The sequence below is a fragment of the Mytilus galloprovincialis genome, chromosome 3 (genome assembly GCF_965363235.1).
Source record: "Mytilus galloprovincialis chromosome 3, xbMytGall1.hap1.1, whole genome shotgun sequence".
NCBI classification, from domain to species: Eukaryota; Metazoa; Mollusca; class Bivalvia; order Mytilida; family Mytilidae; genus Mytilus; species Mytilus galloprovincialis.
The window spans coordinates 14,789,213-14,808,708 of NC_134840.1; the positions used below are offsets into that span (position 1 = coordinate 14,789,213).

At 31.8% G+C, this 19,496-nt stretch overlaps 1 long non-coding RNA gene across 1 annotated transcript; it reads left to right on the plus strand.

Annotated features, from left to right (window-relative positions):
• The first annotated feature begins 15,493 nt into the window (after positions 1 to 15,493).
• On the plus strand, positions 15,494 to 17,575 carry LOC143066330 (uncharacterized). Its single transcript, XR_012975557.1, has 3 exons — positions 15,494 to 15,627; positions 16,275 to 16,373; positions 17,506 to 17,575. It is a non-coding gene; the product is annotated as an uncharacterized LOC143066330 (long non-coding RNA).
• Positions 17,576 to 19,496: the final 1,921 nt, after the last annotated feature.

Sequence of the window (19,496 nt, forward strand, 5' to 3'; positions counted from 1 at the left end):
GCATTCTGAGGATTGAACAACGGAAATGAAACAGTGATATTAACCGAAAGTCGTACTCGAAAAAGGCTGTGAGATATTTCCGTTGCAAGCCGAAACAAAACAATGAACATCGTTTAGACTTGTTGAAACTTTTATGATATTAAGTTTAAAAATGTCACACTTATTTAAAGAAATAAACGACATTTTGATTTAATCGATGTCCCGTTTCATCTTTTTATAATGCATGACTGTGATTTCGTAATGCACGGGTGTGATTTCGTAATGCATGACTAAGATTTCGTAATGACTGGCTGTAGCAATTTCTCCGTTCATAATGACCAGATGTCGAAATTTTTCTTTAATAAAGCATGGGCATTTCTTTACACATATATTGTAGTAAGTTGGTTAATAAATGGTTTTAACATAACGTAATGATGTTTAAAAATTTGACAATTTTACACAACTTGATGTGTTTGTTTCATTATTTGATGTGGTCTTTTCATTCTTTGATGTGGTCCTTTCACTCTTTGATGTGGTCCTTTCACTCTTTGGTGTGGTCCTTTCATTCTCTGATGTTGTTATCCCATTACTTGATGAGGTAAAACCAATTCGTAATAAAATGTTCTATTTTTAGATCGATTTTCATGTTGTGTGTGCCTTTAATGCGTTAGGCCATCCATCTAATTAGTGTTCAAATTAAACTTCGGATTACTGTTTTAGTTAAACTTTGAGTCAGTTTTCGAATGAAAGTCATACTTATAGTTAAAGTTCTAGTTAGAATTGCTTTTCGAGTTGGACTTCGAGTTTGAGTCACATTTAAAGGCAGAGTTTTAGTTACAACTTTGAATTTGAGTCACTTTTTGCGGTAGAGTTTGAGTTAGATTCGAATTTAAGTCGCATTTAGATTTATTAAGATTTCAAGTTGAAATTCGAGCTATTTTATATATCTTTTTGAGTTCGTAATTAATTTTTTCTATCGCGGAACAAGGGATTTTGCTCAGGCTTCCGAAAAGAGGGATCCGGGATATGCGTTCTAAATAAACAATGTTGAAGTATACAAAATGGAACATAGGAGTTGAAATAAAGTTAGATGTAGTGTGATTGCCAATGAGACAACTATCCACCAGAGTTTAAGTGCAGTGGATGTAAGAAATCATATATAGGAAACTGTACAGCCTACAACACTTCGTATAGTCAGGTACAAAAGGCCACCATGCACTATGTGAAAAAAAAATCAAACAAAAATAACTAACGGTCTATTTTACAAAACAACAAGTATGACACATATGTATACAACGACAACAATTGAACTTCGTGATCCTGACTTGGGGCAGGTACATAAAGAAAATGGACGTGGTGGATATGTATATGAGAGAACATCGAACTGTAACAGTAGTGTAACAGCATAACACGAGAAAATAATGAAAACTAGACAAGTTATGTCTAATAATAAAAACAAAAAACCCTGACCACATGCACATCATAAATACATGTACAAACAGCTAGCAAAGTCATGAATTCCTAGTATTCAAATTGAAGAAGGAGTTATCTTACTTATGCAATTAAATATCCCCAAAATGACAAAGTTCAACTTTCTCCCAAAAGTGCAGATATTAATAAAAATAAAACCCTAACCACATGCAGCACACCTTCAATATATGTACAAACAGACAGTAAAGAGAAAATTCCTAGGATTCACACTGTTGCGGGATAACTATATACCCATAATGGGACTGAAAGACGGACGGACGGACAGAGGTTAAACACTATGCCCCCAACTTTCAGTTGATGCAAAAATGCGGTGGCAAAAAAAAAACAGTTTCAATTGGCTCAATAGATCGGTATGACTGGGTAATTTAAATCCATCGGGTTGATCTCCGGATCCCCAGAAAGGTAAGGAGATTCTGTTCAACGTGTCGCACTAGTCGTTTTATTCGCGAAAATACAAACCCGAGTGATTTGGTCTTATTAAGAAGTTCACATTCGAGTAAAAGATGGTATTATGGTTACGACAACTGGAACATATTCGTCGTTACATTTGAAACGCATCTGGTGCAACAAAATTGGTACCGTTGATTTTATTACTACCACTGGGTCGATGCCTCTGCTGGTGGACTATTAGTCCCCGAGGGTATCACCAGCCCAGTAGCCAGTACCTCGGTACTGGCATGAAAATACGGATTTTTTGTGTTATTAAAATTTGCTGTTACAAAATATTAGAAATTATTATAAATTAAGGAATGTATCTCCCTCATGCAAAGCTCTGATTCCTTTCACGAATTTGGTTATACTTTTTGGACCTTTTGGATTATAGCTCTCCAACTTTTATATATGCTTTGGATTTCAAATATTTTGGCCACGAGCATCACTGAAGAGACATGAATTGTCGAAATGCGCATCTGGTGCAACAAAATTGGTACCGTTGATTTTATTACTACCACTGGGTCGATGCCTCTGCTGGTGGACTATTAGTCCCCGAGGGTATCACCAGCCCAGTAGCCAGTACCTCGGTACTGGCATGAAAATACGGATTTTTTGTGTTATTAAAATTTGCTGTTACAAAATATTAGAAATTATTATAAATTAAGGAATGTATCTCCCTCATGCAAAGCTCTGATTCCTTTCACGAATTTGGTTATACTTTTTGGACCTTTTGGATTATAGCTCTCCAACTTTTATATATGCTTTGGATTTCAAATATTTTGGCCACGAGCATCACTGAAGAGACATGAATTGTCGAAATGCGCATCTGGTGCAACAAAATTGGTACCGTTGATTTTATTACTACCACTGGGTCGATGCCTCTGCTGGTGGACTATTAGTCCCCGAGGGTATCACCAGCCCAGTAGCCAGTACCTCGGTACTGGCATGAAAATACGGATTTTTTGTGTTATTAAAATTTGCTGTTACAAAATATTAGAAATTATTATAAATTAAGGAATGTATCTCCCTCATGCAAAGCTCTGATTCCTTTCACGAATTTGGTTATACTTTTTGGACCTTTTGGATTATAGCTCTCCAACTTTTATATATGCTTTGGATTTCAAATATTTTGGCCACGAGCATCACTGAAGAGACATGAATTGTCGAAATGCGCATCTGGTGCAACAAAATTGGTACCGTTGATTTTATTGAAAGAGATATTCCAAAGTTTATATTTCAATAAGTGAGAGGTAGATCAGATAATTCAATGATAAAAAAATGATATTCGTATATATGTTCAAATGATCATTATTATTTTTTTAAAGCATTATTATTTTATGGTATTGATGCTTTGTCGCTTAGTCAGCGTCCCCCTCCTCCGATTTTCTTGTGAATTAAGTGCGAGTTGATTTGAAATGTCTCATTTTTTAACAAAAAAGTATTAGTCTTTTGATTTGTGTCGAGCATGCGACATAAATGTAGCAGCAGTGAGACATACCAACGTCATCGAAAGTGGCATCATCTCGGGACCTTTTAAAGCTTACTATGGGGTATGGGTTTTGCTCATTGTTGAAAACCGTACAGTTTCGTTTCAGTTAAATAAAACCGAATTAAACTGTTTTGACATGATAAATTTATTACCCCCAAGAAGTGTTTTAAAACTTGTATATGAGTTTTTCCTCAATATCAAGAAAAGGCATCTACAGATTTTTTTTAATATTTTTTTGACCGATGAATGTACAGCCGATCAACATTACGCTTTTACACTGAAAGCAGCAATATCAAGCGAAACACAGCGTTCCGTGGACTTTTTTGCAAATTTATTATTATACTGCTTCTATGTGAAAACTTCGGATCAAATAACAGGACCAAGTGGTTTGGGGATATCACAGTTATGTCCGAAATACTGTAAACTTTTAAGGATTTTATTATTTTATTATTGTCTGTCGCTTTCCTTTTTCATACCAAATAACTCTGAACAACCACTCGAACTTTAACTTAATTTTTAACTTTGGCGATACCCATAACAAGCACATTAAACAAACGACGTATTGAAACCTATTAAAAAATACATTTTTTTCACATAGTGCATTGTGGCCTTTTGTAGCTGACTATACTCGAAGACCAACTCGAAAAGCAATTCTAACTAGAACTTTAATTATAAGTATGACTTTCATTCGAAAGCTGACTCAAAGTTTAACTCCAGCAGTAATTCGAACTTTTATTTAAACATTTATTAGATGGATGGCCAAACGCATTAAAGGCACATACAACATGAAAATCCATCTTAAAATAGAACATTTTTTTCCGAATTGGTCACGTGGTTTTACCTTATCAAGTAATGGGATAACCACATCAAAGAATGAAAGGACCACATCAAAGAGTGAAAAGACCACATCAAATAATGAAACAAACACATCAAGTTGTGTAAAATGGTCAATTTTTTAAAAATCATTACGTAATGTTAAAACCATATAAAGAATAGACAAATCATCATTACGAAATAACAAAATCACATCAAGTAATGAAACAACTACATTACGGTATGTGACATACACATCAAGTAATGTTAAAACCACATTGACTAATGACACAACCATATTAAATAATGGTGAAACCACATCGAGTAATGACAAAACCATATTGAGTAATGGCAAAACTATATCAAGTCAATACGAAACCATATCGTGTAATATCGAAATATCATTAAGTAATGACTATTCCATATTGAGTTATATTAAAACATCATTGCGTAATGTAAAACCATATCAAATAAAGGCAAACTATCATTAAGTTATGATAAAACAACATAAAATAATATCAGAGTTCCACACAAGACAGCTGTGGCGTTGCATAAAAATGGTATGCTTCTGTTCATTTATACATCAAATGAAGACACTATTTCTTTCATGATATGATTAATATTATTAATATAACTTTTCTTTTTCCACAATCAAAGACAAAGAAGAGGAAACGTTGGGACGAACCAGATGTCATCGTAATTCATGTAAGTTATTATATTTCATTCATCGTTTCAAACAGTATTTACTCGTTAACATTGGAGATACACAATAATTGTGAAAATCTAAGAGGATAAATCTCTCCTAGATATTTATGTATGAAATTGAAATTCTTTTTCAAATCCGATATAATACACAGAGCAAAATCAAATATACACCTACTGTACTGTAAACATGTTCTTGTAATTTCGTATGAGTATGTTTCCAATTTTCTCCTAATACTCGGGAACCAGTTTTTGAACCTTTCATTAGACATTTGAACTCTTTCTTATAGTGTTGTATGTGGATATTTTATCGAGGTAAAACATTTAAAAAGAAACTCATGCAATGTAAAAGTACCATTCGTATAATGACAGATAGCGAAAAATCTGGTATAAAAAAAATAAGATAACAACAACAGAAAAACTTTAAGGCAAATTCAAATAAGAAAGTCTGTAATCAAACGGCAAATTCAAATCTTAAACACATCAAACGAATGGTTTAATAACAACTGTCATATTCCTGGACAGAAAAATATCGTAACAATATACCTATTACTGTAAAGCATCTTCTTGAAACAATTACAAAAGAGGGACGAAAGATACCAAAGGAACAGTCAAACTCATAAATCTAAAATAAACTAACAACGCCATGGCTAAAAATGATAAAGACAAACAGAAAAACAATAGTACACATGACACAACATAGAAAACTAAAGAATAAACAACACGAACCCCACCAAAAAATAGGTGTGATCTCAGGTGCTCCAGAAGGGTAAGCAGATCCTGCTCCACATGCGGCACCCGTCGTGTTGCTTACAAATCCGGTAAATAGTCTAATTCGGTAGGTCAAATTCATGAAAGGGAAGGGGATTGTAGTTACGACGTAAGGAACAAACTGACCGGAGAATAATATAAAAGCAGTTAACAAACAACAGAAATTAATATTAAATGTTCGCAAATCATGCTCCTACATGTAGGTTGAAATTTCAAATATTAAAGGAGTATTTAATAATAGAAAGTGTCAATAATGCAGAACAGGATTTGAAACACCACTAGTAGTTCTTTGTTAACTTATGTATCATTGTCAATTGTATAAGTTTCTTTCGTTAAACTGTTTTACACTGAGTTTTACTGTATGATTACAATGAGACAACTTTTCACAAAAGATTAAATAACACAGAATTTAACAACTATAAGTAATTGTGACTGTTTTACACTGAGTTTTACTGTGTGAATTGCTATTTTCATTATTTCCATTTTCATAAATTTCCTGTTCACAAAAGTATGCATTTTGCGAATCACTGAGAAATCTCTTAATCCAGGCATAGATTACCTTAGCCGTTTTTGGCCCAACCTTTTTGGAATGTTTAGTCATAAATGCTCTTCAGTTTATTTGGCTTCTCAGTACACACTTTTATTTAGGGGCCAGCTAATGACTACCTCCGGGAGCGAGATTTTCCCGCTTCAGTGAAGACCTTTTACTGACCTTCGGCTGTTGACTTCACATATTCCTCATTTCCATTCTCAATTTTATTTTATTTACAAGTATTCGTATTGCTCAATCTCTAGTTTTATTACGTTGTGTTTTTGTATTGTTGTTGTCTTTTCGAGTTTGTTTCGATTTATGAGTTTGAATGACCATTTTGGTATCTTCCACATTTGTTTGAATTTTTTCAGAGTCAATATATACTTCATTTGAATAAACACTGATCCGCTAAAATGTTGAGTTCATGCGAAATAGTGTCAATCCTTATAAATTCAAACATCTATAGACATGAATTAGGATGTTGGAGGTGTATTGATTGATATTTACGTCTTAGATGCACGATTGGATTCATTGGTTATAATAGAACTTTCGAGTTCGATGCATTTCCGTCAATACTTTGGTTTTAGTGAACAGTATTCGTGAATTTAGGGGCATCGTCACTACTGTTCCCATGTTGAGCGAGTAGTTGGAAAACTATGATGCTATCGCACGAATTATTCGGCAAATAGAATTCTCATAATTAACAATAACCACTGTCATAAGGGAACTGTTATAAAGTAGCTACCTAACAAACACTATATCTAGTTTATCTTGCACAATGACGATCAATTCCTAAGACGCTTGATGAACGTTAAGTATCTATCTTTGTAAAAATCATGCAGTGGGTGATTCAAGACATTTCACAGAAGTAATTGTGTTTGCTCTATATCATAAGAACTTTGATTGATAAATTAAATTTCTTCTTTTTTCTCTGCATAATACCCGTTGGCATGGTAACAGTCAAAACGACATTAAATTTTGCCTGAATATATTCATTTGAAAATGTAAAATAAGAAAATTTTAAGTCACATGGAAATCCCCTTTTGAAAATGTAAAATAAGAGAATTTTAAAGTCACATGGAAATTAAGTCAATCAAGATGAAAACAATTAGGGGTTTACTTTGTTTATAATCAAAACCCAAAACTATTCATATTTTTAATTCACTAAATTGTTTGTTTCCATAGCAACCATTTAAAAATATGTTAAAATTCGAAAATGAACAATTTCAAAAACTCCTAAATTTAAAACAGTTTATCTTCCAAAACTAAGAATACCATGACATGTCATTGCCAAATTTTGAAAGACAACATTCTAAATATTCACGAAAATAAAAAGAAAGTTATGTGGGTTTTTGTTTTCTTTAAAAAATGTTTTTACTCAAAAGTTGTCAATTTTCACCAAAATTCAGATTACCAAACAGATGAATACTCAGACATTTTTATTTTAAAAAGCTATAACATTCCATTAACATGTACATTTTCTGACAAAACTTTGGTTATTATAAATGAGAATATATAATTGAACGAGAATTGTTGGTAGAAAATTAAAAACAAATTCTTCTTAGGCATGTTACCCCCTTTATTCAAAATTGAAATTTTTTTCAAAAAATTAAAAAGATGGTTCTAAATTAGAGACATCTTGAGCATTGAAGCATAACATTTCGTCAAAGGGTTAAGGCATTAATGGAAACCTCTTCCATATTTTTAGAAATATGATTATTTTTAGAAATAGGAAATCTGTCAAAGAGAAAACCCAACCAAACCACAGAAAACAGCAAAAATGAAGGATAGCTGCGTCCCTAAATTGTATTGTTTTGTGCAAATTAAAATTTGAAAAAAAATCTTTTCATGGTCATGGACATTAGCCTCTGTCCAAAGTTCATTTAAATCTGTCAACACAACTTAGTCTCAGTCTGTCTTTAAATGTTTACTGTAAACAAGAGGCTCTCAAGAGCCTTAATCGCTCATCTGGATTTTTTTGGTTAAATCTTTTATCCATGATTATTTGAGTTTTTTAATATATTATATCAATGAGTGGCCTAAAAATTCCGTTTAAATGTTATTTGTATCTGTCAAATTTTCTTCAAAATGAAAAAAAGAATTTTATCCTATTTTAAATTTTAGCCATAGTGGCTATATGTTTCTTGTATTACAAGGGAAAAATAAACAAAATTTATACTCTCAAGTCTGTCTGAAATTGATTCAGCAGTTTCAGAAGAATACTTTTTTAAAAAGAAAAAAACTAGATGAACCAATTGTGAAAAAAGTTAAAGGCAATAACTCCTTTAGGGGTCAATTGACAATTTTGGTCATGCAGCTTATTTGTAGATCTTACTTTGTTGAACGTATTTGCTATTTACAGGTTATCTTTGTCATTAAAAATATTCAAGATAACAACCAAAAACTGCAAAACTTCCTTATAATTTAACATTTAGTGGCAACAACCCAACAATGGGTTGTTAGATTCATCTGAAAATGTTAAGGTTGATAGAACTTGACCTAGTGAACATTTTTACCTGCATCAAATTGCTCTAAAGGATTTAGTGTTTGTGATATAAGCCACAAACTGCATATTAACCCTAGGTTTCCTTAATTCCTTTAAGCTATGGCAGCCATGTTTTTTGACAAAAATAACAAATAAAACACCAAATTTAGTCCATATATAATAATGAATCATTCACTTTGATTTTGGCTGGAATTTGTTCAGTATTTTCGGAGGATATGTTTGAAATAGTTTTAACGGACGGACGACGACAGACGCCAAGTGATGTCAAAAACGCACAGTTCCTTTTCTTCCAGAAACATTCGTAAAAATTAGACCAATATACTATAGCGCAGAGTCAGATCATTAACAAAATGATATAAAAAAGAAAATGTGTTATTCTTGCCAATGAGACAACTGTCCACAAGAGACTAAAATGATACAGACATTAACAACTATAGGTCACCGTACAACCTTCAACAATAAGCAGAGACCATACCGCATAGTCAGCTATAAAAGACCAATATATGACAATTTAAAAGAATTTAAAGGAGAAAACCAACGGTCTTATTTACAAAAAATATGAATGAAAAACAAATATGTAACACTTAAACAAACGACAACCACTGAATGACAGGCTCCTGAATTTTGACAGGCACATACATAAATATATAAAGTTGAAGAGCATTGAGGATCCAAAATTCCAAAAAGTTGTGCCAAATACGGCTAAGATAAAAAAAAAAAAATCCTTAGTTTATCGAAAAACAAATCAACAGTACAACATATGAACGAACTATAAAAATCAGTTGAAAAAGGCTTTACTCATCAGATGGACAAACATACAAGTGGACATGGCCGGGTACTTGTACATCCCGACAACAAAAAGACACTAGTAACAGATCTGAGAGTACTCGCAGTTATCGGACAGCTAGTTCAAAGCCACTAACAACTAATAAAAAAGATCATGCATCTAAGACCAAACAATCAGTCCGTACACATCCAACATCAATGGATTTAGTGTAAAGACGGTATAAACAGTCAGAGAAAATTATGACCTTGTGCAATGCCAGTTACATGTATCGACAGTTTGTAGATCCATAAATTAATGTGAATATGTATATAACATACTAGTAATATCTAAACATATAGGCTGTTACTAATAACCCCATGTCAATCGAAATGTATCGAAATCTTTATGCAAACACCTGTTTGTCACTATGTCGATTTAACTGTATAAGAATTTAAAATGAAGAACTACAGAACCAATTTTTCTATCCTAATATATACTGAGCCAAAAACTTGACTACTATATCTTCATTAATAATATATTCTCGTTTAAAATTAACAAATGTGTGTCAGAATTGCACATATAAATGAAATATTTTAGCTTTTTCAATTCAAAATGTTTGAAGTGTCATCTTTTTGGTCATTTGATTCATGGTGAAAATTTATAATTTGTTTACTAATATTTTCTATTTAAAAGAAGGAAAAAAAACACACGACTTTCTTTTTATTCTATGAATTTTTTAGAATGTTGTCTTTCAAATTTTGTCAATAATATGTAATGGTGTTGTTGGTATTGGGAGATAAACAGTATGTAAAATGTAAAATTTAGGAGTTTTTGAAATTTTTTATTTTTGAATTTTGACACATTTCTATTTGGTAACTATGGAAACAAAATATTTAGTAAATTCAAAATTTAAACGGTTTGTATAGTTTGAATGGTTCTTAAAAACCCTATATATATTTCAATTTTCAAAGGCTACTTTTTTACGTATTTAGGGAAAATTTTGTAACGATGGTTTCCATGGCAACCAAGGTTCAAAATATATGTGACCTTTTTTCATACCATACCTTCTCCATAAATAAAATATAAAGACATTTGAAGAAGGGTCATGAATTGCCCATCAACAGGAACCTGCATGATTCTTACAAGGACAGGTACCTAATAGTGCAAGGATACAGCATTGATTGATTGATTGTTGGTTGCTTAACGTCCAGTGGCAAATATTTCATGCATATTCAGGACGAGAACAAGTTCACATTAAATACAATAGGTAGGTTGATACAATAGAGGCCATCTGGGATGATGGTCGGGGAAATTTGGACTGCCACTGGAAAATGAGGGTATATTGGATAGGGACAAAAATTCTGCCTTCTAACAGGCCACCTACGGATTTAACGGCCCCCTTCTGACCGGACGTGACTGTCAGTAACTGCGAGTACTTGCGTATCTGTAATGAGTGTCTTTTTTTGTTGGGAAGTATAAATACCCTGCCACATCCACTCTGGTTGTTTTGCTTTGTATCCATCTTATGGGTTTAATCTTTTATCATCACTTGGCGTACGTCGTCGGTCGTTCGTCGTCCGTAAACTTTTACAAAAATATTCTCCTCTGAAACTACTGGGCCAAATTAAACCACACTTGGCCACAATCATCATTGGGGTATTAAGTTTTAAAATTGTGTCCGGTGGCCCAGCATACTAACCAAAATGGCCGCCACGGATAAAAATAGAACATAGGGTTAAAATGCAGTTGTTGGCTTATAACTCAAAAACCAAAGGATTTAGAGCAAATCTGACATAGGTCATAGTGTTTATCAGGTCAAGATCTATCTGGCCTGATATTTTCAGACGAATCAGACAACCCGTTGTTAGGTTACTGCCCCTGGATTGGTAATTTTAAGGAAACTAAAATTTTACAATAGATAGAGATAAACTGTAAACAGCAAAGTAAGACCTAAAAATAAGTCAACATGACCAAAATGGTCAATTGACCAGTTGTTGGGTTGCTGCCACGGAATTGGCAATTTGAAGGAAATTTTACTGTGTTTTTTTTTTGGTTATTATCTTGAATATTATTATAGATAGAGATGAACAGCAATAATGTTCAGCAAAGTAAAATTTACGAATAAGTCAACGTGACCAAAATGGTCACTTGACCCCCTAAGGAGTAATTGTCCTTTATAGTCAACATTTTTAACAATTTTCATACAATTTGTAAACTATATGTCATTTAAATGTTCATTACATGGGAACGAATTAAAACTTATGTAGCAGTTCAAAATTTAGAAAAAAAGGCTCAACAGGATTTGTTTAAGTAAAAATAAAAGGCAGGATAAGCGACTTTACAAACACAAAAGTAAGGATAAACTAATAAAAAGGCAGGACCGAATAGAGTGAGAAAAAATGCAGGATAGAGATTGCAACTTAAAACAATGCATGAAAAATTTTCACCTCCACCCCAGTGACGAAAATCTCTAGAAAGGCCCAAATGATTCGGGTCGTCATTTTCAAATGAATGATTTGTTTGGCAATGATGATGCTTTCAGTCTTAATGTGGGGTTAGTAAAGCTATTCACGGTTTATTTTTATGGCAAAGCAATATATCGAGTTGACAAAATATTCGGTAAAGAATTTGACAAGTATTATAAATATCCATTTTATTCAAAAACACGCCTTTTCTTTAAATATAAATGAAAAAATCCATAGACTATAGACTGCATGTATACACAACATTATTTAAACTACATGTAAACATTGCGTTTTATCAATGTAAACGTAATTGTGTTTAGTTTACGCGTGAATTACACTAACAAAACACCGAGGGTATGCCAATGGGAACACGAGTTAAGATGTCAACTGTATTTGATGTAGGTTCAAACAAATTCTTACATTCGGAAAATGACTGTTTCAAATCAGGAATATGACAGTTTTTATCATTAAACTAGATTGTGATGGCTATGCGATAAGAACGTATGTCAAAAGACATCGTTTAGAAAAATCAAATATTGGACGTCAATAGGCTATTTGCCAATTCCCGTAGTTGACCCTGTAACTAAAAATCCCTATTTTGGTTGTCTCCCTTATGAGGGACTTTAATTTTATTAACAATGGAGAGCTAGCAGAAAAAGCAAAACTATCTGTGCGTAATGTTAGTAATCTTTAAGGTTTTCAAACATTAAAAATTAAAATCACAAAAATACTGAACTAAGAGGAAAATCAATTTGGAAAGTCCATAACCACATGGCAAATTCAAATAACAAAACGCATTAAAAACGAATGGAGAAGAACTGTCATATTCCTGACTTGGTACAGGCATTTTCAAATGTAGAAAATGGTGAATTGAATCTGGTTTTATAGCGCTAATCATCTTACTTTAATGAGAATCTCATCAAATTCCGTTATATTTACATTGATGCGTTAACTAAACAGTTTGTAATAAAAGAATCAAATCGGTAATTGGCAAATGGACAAAAAATGTAGAATAAAGAGGCATAACATACTTAAAAGACGCATATTTTAAATTTTATTTCATTGTGACGTCATATGTGGACGTCGATTTGTGGAACAGACGTCGATAAAAGATTGGAACTTCGACTTGGGTCTTATATATATAAAAATAATTTGGGGACTTTTTCATATTTATATTTATTTCATATTGAAATAAATACCATATTTTTATGATCTGGTATTTACAAAACATTTTTTTTTATATGCTGAAAAAGAAACTTTATCTTCTCATTGTACTTATCTAAGACTTAAAGGAAAAACCATTGGATTTTGGATTTGTACTGATTTAGTCAACTGACTTTTATAGTTCGTTCATATGTTGCCCTGTTACATCATTGTCTCATGTAAGGGGAGGGTTGGGATCCTGTTATCATGTTTAACTCCGCCCCATTCTGTATGTATGTGCCTATCGCAAGTCAGGAGCATGTAATCCAGTGGTTGTCGTTTGTTGTTGTGTTAGATATTTGTTTTTCGTTATTTTTTTGTACATTTGTCATTTCGGGTACTTTTATAGCTGACTATGCAGTATGGATGACCATGTGCTCATTGTTGAATATTGTACGGCAACCTATTGTAATGTTAATTTCTGTGTTATTTGGTCTCTAGTGGAGAGTTATCTCATTTGCAATCGAACCACATCTTTTATACCATTGTTCTTGATTTGCAGATAGTGAATGGTTTGTAAGCAACTCCAAGGCTCACTTTAGCCTCGGTAATTTATAATGTTGTCAACCAAATAGGATTTCATTTTCTGAAGGCCATAAGATTAAACGACATATACCAAATCTTGCTACACTTTTATCATTTAATTCATTATCATTGTATCAGTTAATGTGTCCATTCTGCAACTTGTTAGGTTTTTTAAAATATTATTCTTAAATTTGATGATATCTGTTGCATATCAAAACGATCCTACGTGTTTATTACGATTATCGAGAGTCTACTGTGATAAAAATCTGTTATGTTATGTTATTCAATTTATCACGACTAATATTGTCGAAATAGAACAGCACTTTTTCGTTCATAAAGAAACTGTCTTATGCAAATGAATAATACTTGTCATATTATAAAATAATTTAATTCAAGCGAGTTATAGAAATTGACAATGGCTTGTTTCATATATTTCGAAATAAATGTTTCTTTACTAAAATAAATATCCACTTTTGGGAATTATTTTATCTAAAGTGAAAATCATATTTTAACCTAGTGTTTGTATTAAAAAAAAATTGTTAATACATCCAACACATTAAAAAATGAATTTTGAATGACTGTCTTCATACTTTGATTGAATCATTGATTGATTGGGGTTTTTTTATTTTTGAAATTGGATGGTTTCGTAGTTAACTAAACATGTGCTGGTTAGGGTGTCATTCTTTTTTTCAAAAAAGAAAGTATAACCATTATCAAATGAATACTTTATTGTAGAATGAAAATGGAACCAGATTTATGCATAACAATCATAAACTTTTTAACGGGTGAGTCATGCTTAAGTTGAAAGTGTGTTGTTTAAATAATTGTCTACGTAGATTGAAATGCCTGTACACGCAGTCATCGTGAATTTATAGCTTAATACGAATCACAATTCAGTCTAAAGTTTCACATGAATATAAGTATTAAACGATATTCCCGGATTTCAAAAGCAAATATGACAAATAATTACCAGTTGTAAATCCCGATGACTGCAACATTGTTCACTTACCATTGTGCCATCATTTGTTCTTTACTTACCTGCTTTTAAAGCAAATTCAAATTAAATTTATATATTATAATTTAAAAGCAATAAGTTGCTTTACTGCAAACATCAAATCCTACAGTCAAACAAAAGATGTATTTGAATTCGTTACTAATAAGTATACTGACTGATTGAATGTGAAGCAGCTATGGAAAAGTAAGCTCCACATCATATGAGCTGCTCGTATAACATTTAATGTATTAAAAACACAAGACCACTAGCGAAACCCTGTTGTTAAAGTTTATACGATATAATCGATAAATGTGTCAATACAGTTTTCGACGAGTACGATTATCTTTCAAAGAGGAACGCATCATATAACGAACATGAATTCATTATTGGAAGATTGTGTCATTGTATTTAAAAGAAAAAATCGCAAAAAATTCAAAACGGAAAGTCCTTAATCAAATGGCAAACTCTAAAGCTCAATCAAGAATGGATAACAACTGTCATATTCTTAGGATGGTACAGGCATAATGGTGAATGGAACCTGGTTTTAATGCGCCAAAACTCTCACTTGTATGGCAGTCGCATCAACATTCCACTATTTTGAAAACAAGTTTTGAACAAATCAAAAAGATACAATAGATAATAAATGTCACAAACAGCAACACGAATCCCACCAAAAAACTGGGGGTGATATCAGGTCACCCTGAACGGTGAGTAGATTCTGCTGAACACACAGCACTTTGTAGTAAGGAGACATTTCACAATGGAACTGCAAAAAAACTTTACATAATCAAATAGAAAATTTTATCTGATTTGATAACTTCTAGTTTTGTTTTGCAAGACCATTCAAAAGTAAAAGGGGTGAACACTCGACCGCAAAATGTGGAGGAGAAGAAACAAATCGACATTTATGCTCAAGTGACAATAGTACTACCAGCAGTGCGTCTTATGCATCTTTCAAAGTAAGTTAAAAGTGCATGTACTTCAAATTTGGTTTCTTTGATACTTGAATTATTTTTGTATACATATGTGTATTTTACAAAGTTAACTCTTTTGTAATTTTGGATGTGTGTTTGGTATATCAGTAATTTAATTCTTAAAACCACATATTTATACGAGATTCCAAACCTTGTTTGTTCTGTTACTTGTGTTACAAACATACTTGCTGCTCAAAAGACAGCATACAAACATATATTTTTTTAAAAAGTAAACTCACACAATAATCTTTTGTTTCGGATTTTGGGTCCCAATTGGTTCCTATTTAATGTGAAACTGAAGACAAAAAAACGTTCTTATTTACTATCTTGCATCTATCTAAAACAGTTTTTTTTCAAATATTGAATTTTTAAAAAAACTCCTTGTTTAAAATGATTAGTTGATTGTTTCTTGCTTCACGCTCACTAGGAATTTCTCTTGTGTGAAAGCTTTTGTACCACAAGAACTAGACAAAATTACGAAATTTACCGCGAAATTATCCTTAGTGCTAATTGGATGATTTCTTACATTAGGTTTTTTTAATGCGCTTGCTCGAAATAATTATATCTCCAATAGAAATTTTAACCACAATCAAATGTAAATATTATAACCAAAAAATATTTTTTCATTGTAGGCACCAAATCAAGTGCATACAAATCCTAATTTTATCAGAGACAGTGCAGAAAGTGAATCTTATGCGGACATGAATATCCCAACGACCAGCATGAATTCGGTAGTTATAACTGTCATGAACAAAATAAGGGGAGATTACATACTAATTATAGTCCATCAAATGTTATAACAGATAATGACATTCGACTTGCTTCTTTTTACTAGTTTAGCAACTATTAAACGAGTTTGACTGCTATTATATTCAATAAAAAAAGCACATGCATTTACATATATACCATGTTTGTGATTAGTTCCAGAAGTACCTATTGTTAAGAACGATGATGTTTGGTTTTTTGTTTAAGACTGATTATTTATCAGCAATATTAGTCCTTTGAAATCGTCTTTTTATAAAAGGAGTATTTTTCGGCTACTGAATTGAACAGAATACGACAATAACGACATAAATTATACAGAAACATTCAATTTTGAGACAAAGGACATAACTTCAGTACAATTTGTCCGTCTTTAAAAATGGATAGACGAGTACCCATTCGTGTTAACATAAAATTAAGATTATCATGTGAACTATCAAATTCAAAAAAAAAAGGTCTAAAGCAAAAGACGAAAAGACAAGCACTTCAAAGAAAATGGAAGATCTAGCAACACGTACCCGTCAAAAGATGAACGTTTTAGACAAAATAGTTAATTTCATTTGTATATTATTAATCGTTGATGTTCTGTAACCATTTAAAAATCATATACATAACTATAATCGAAAAGTTGCATCGTGTCACTCTTTTGAAATTAGATATTCATGTTGTCAAAGTTCTTGATGTCAGACTGCAAATAAAAAATATCATTATGTAAATAATAAGCACACAGTAGCAAACATGAATAGTGAAGCTGAGTTGTACAGAATGAACTATTTACCCAGTTTATAAACTGAAAAAATCTAATGATATACCTTTAGAATTTTGACTTAACAAAAGAAAATAATGACAGTATAGATAAGATTAGATTTCGGCATATTCTGCACTCATTGTCCGTAAAACTCACAAAAGTTAGAAGTTTTAGGTTTTCATTTTAGATTTTCCCTATTTTAAATATATACTACAATTATAAATTGATTACCAAATTGTAACCATTTCCATAACATTTTCCATCCCATATAACTTTTGAGGAATATTTTTTAAATGGTATGCAAATTATATTAAATAAAATCATTTAATTTGGGTGTATTTGACATCGTTCAGAATTACGATAACCCGAACACAATGGAGGTTATGCGGCAGCCTGATATACATGTCCCTTCCAAAAAAAGTGTGAGTTAATCTTGACTAGTCTAATGTAGACCAAATAATAATAAAACAAATCATTTAATTTGGGTAATTCAATAACTTTGTTGATCTAAGTGCTAATTGGAGGATTTCTTACATTTGCATTTAGGTTTTTTTAATGTGCTTGTTCGAAATAATTCTATTTTCAGTGGAAAGTTTAACCATAATCAAATGTAAATATTATAACCAAAAAATATTTGTCATTGTAGGAACCAAATCAAGTGCATATCAATCCTAATTTTATCGGAGATAGTGGAGAAAGTGGATCTTATGCGGACGTGAATACCCCGACGACCAGCATACATTCGGTAGTTATTATTGTTATGAATGAAATAAGGGGAGATTATGTAGTTATCATAGTCAGTCAAATGTTACAGCAGATACCGACTTTCGACTTTCTTCTTTTATCTAATTTGAAAATGAGTAAACCAGTTCGAAATATGCTTTGAATAGTATGCAAATAATAATAAAACAAATCATATTCAATAAAAAAAAAAAAAATCATGCATAGACATATATGCCATGTTTGTGGTTATTCCCAGAAGTGCATATTGTTAAAGAAAGATGATGTTTGGGATTGGTTTTTTTTGGTTTAAGACTAATTATTTACCAGCAATATTGGTCCTTCAAAATCGTCTTTTTTTAAAAGGAGTTTTTTTCGGATACTGGATTGAATATAATACTACAAAACGACATAAATTATACAAATACATTCAATTTTGAGACAAAGGACATAACTTCAGTACAATTTGTCCGTCTTTAAAAATAGGTTGAAGATTACTCATTCGTGTAAAGATAAAATTAAGATTAGCATGTGAACTATCAAATTGAAAAGACCAAAGCAAAAGACGACGAAAAAACAAACACTTCAAAGAAAATGGTAGATCTAGCAACAAGTACCTATAAAAAGATGAACTTTTTAGACAAAATCGTGAATATTAATTGTATATTATTAATTGTTGATGTTCTGTAATTATTTAAAAATCATATACATAACTATAATCGAAAAGTCGCATCGTGTCGCTCCTTTTCAAATGAGATATTCATGTTGTCGAAGTTCTTGATGTCAGACTGCAAATAAAAAATATCATTATGTAAATAATAAGCACACAGTAGCAAACATGTATAGTGAAGGTGAGTTGTACAGAATGAACTATTTACCCAGTTTATACACTGATTAAATCTTATGATATATGTTGTGAATTTTGACTTAACAAAAGAAGATAATGACAGTCAATGAATTAGATTAGGTTTCGCAAAATTCTGCCATCCTAAATGGTAGGTTCTCATTTTCGATTTTCCCTTTTTATAAATGTATGCTACAATTATAAATTCAATACCAAATTGCAGCCTATTTTATAACAATTTCCATTCCGTATGACTTTTGAGGAATATGTTTTAACTCGCATTCAAATAATAATAAAATATTAGTAAAAATAAAACATTTAATTTGGGTAAATTCAATAATTTCCAGAATTACGATGACCCGACAACAAAGGAGTTTATGCTGCAACCTGGTAGACATGTCCCTTACAACAAAAGTGTAAGTTAATCATGACTAGTCTAATGTATTTTTTTTTTTAACTAGGATGAGTTTAAAATAATTCCCAAATATCCACATTGAAGACCTGTTGGTGACCTTCTGCCGTTGTTGGTTCTATGGTCGGGTTGTCTTTGACACATTCCCCATCCTCCTTTCTTAATTTTACTGTAGAAATAAAAACTAGACATTTCTAAGAATGTTTTGTATTACTCAATTTCTTATCTTTCCACAGTGGTATAATCCGTATCTATTTTCAATTGTGATCGATGTAGAAGTGGTTAATCTTTCGAATAGAGACTATGATAAAATGAGATTATTTTGGAAGTCTTTGTGTTTCTCTCATTTTATTGTTTAATAAAAATAT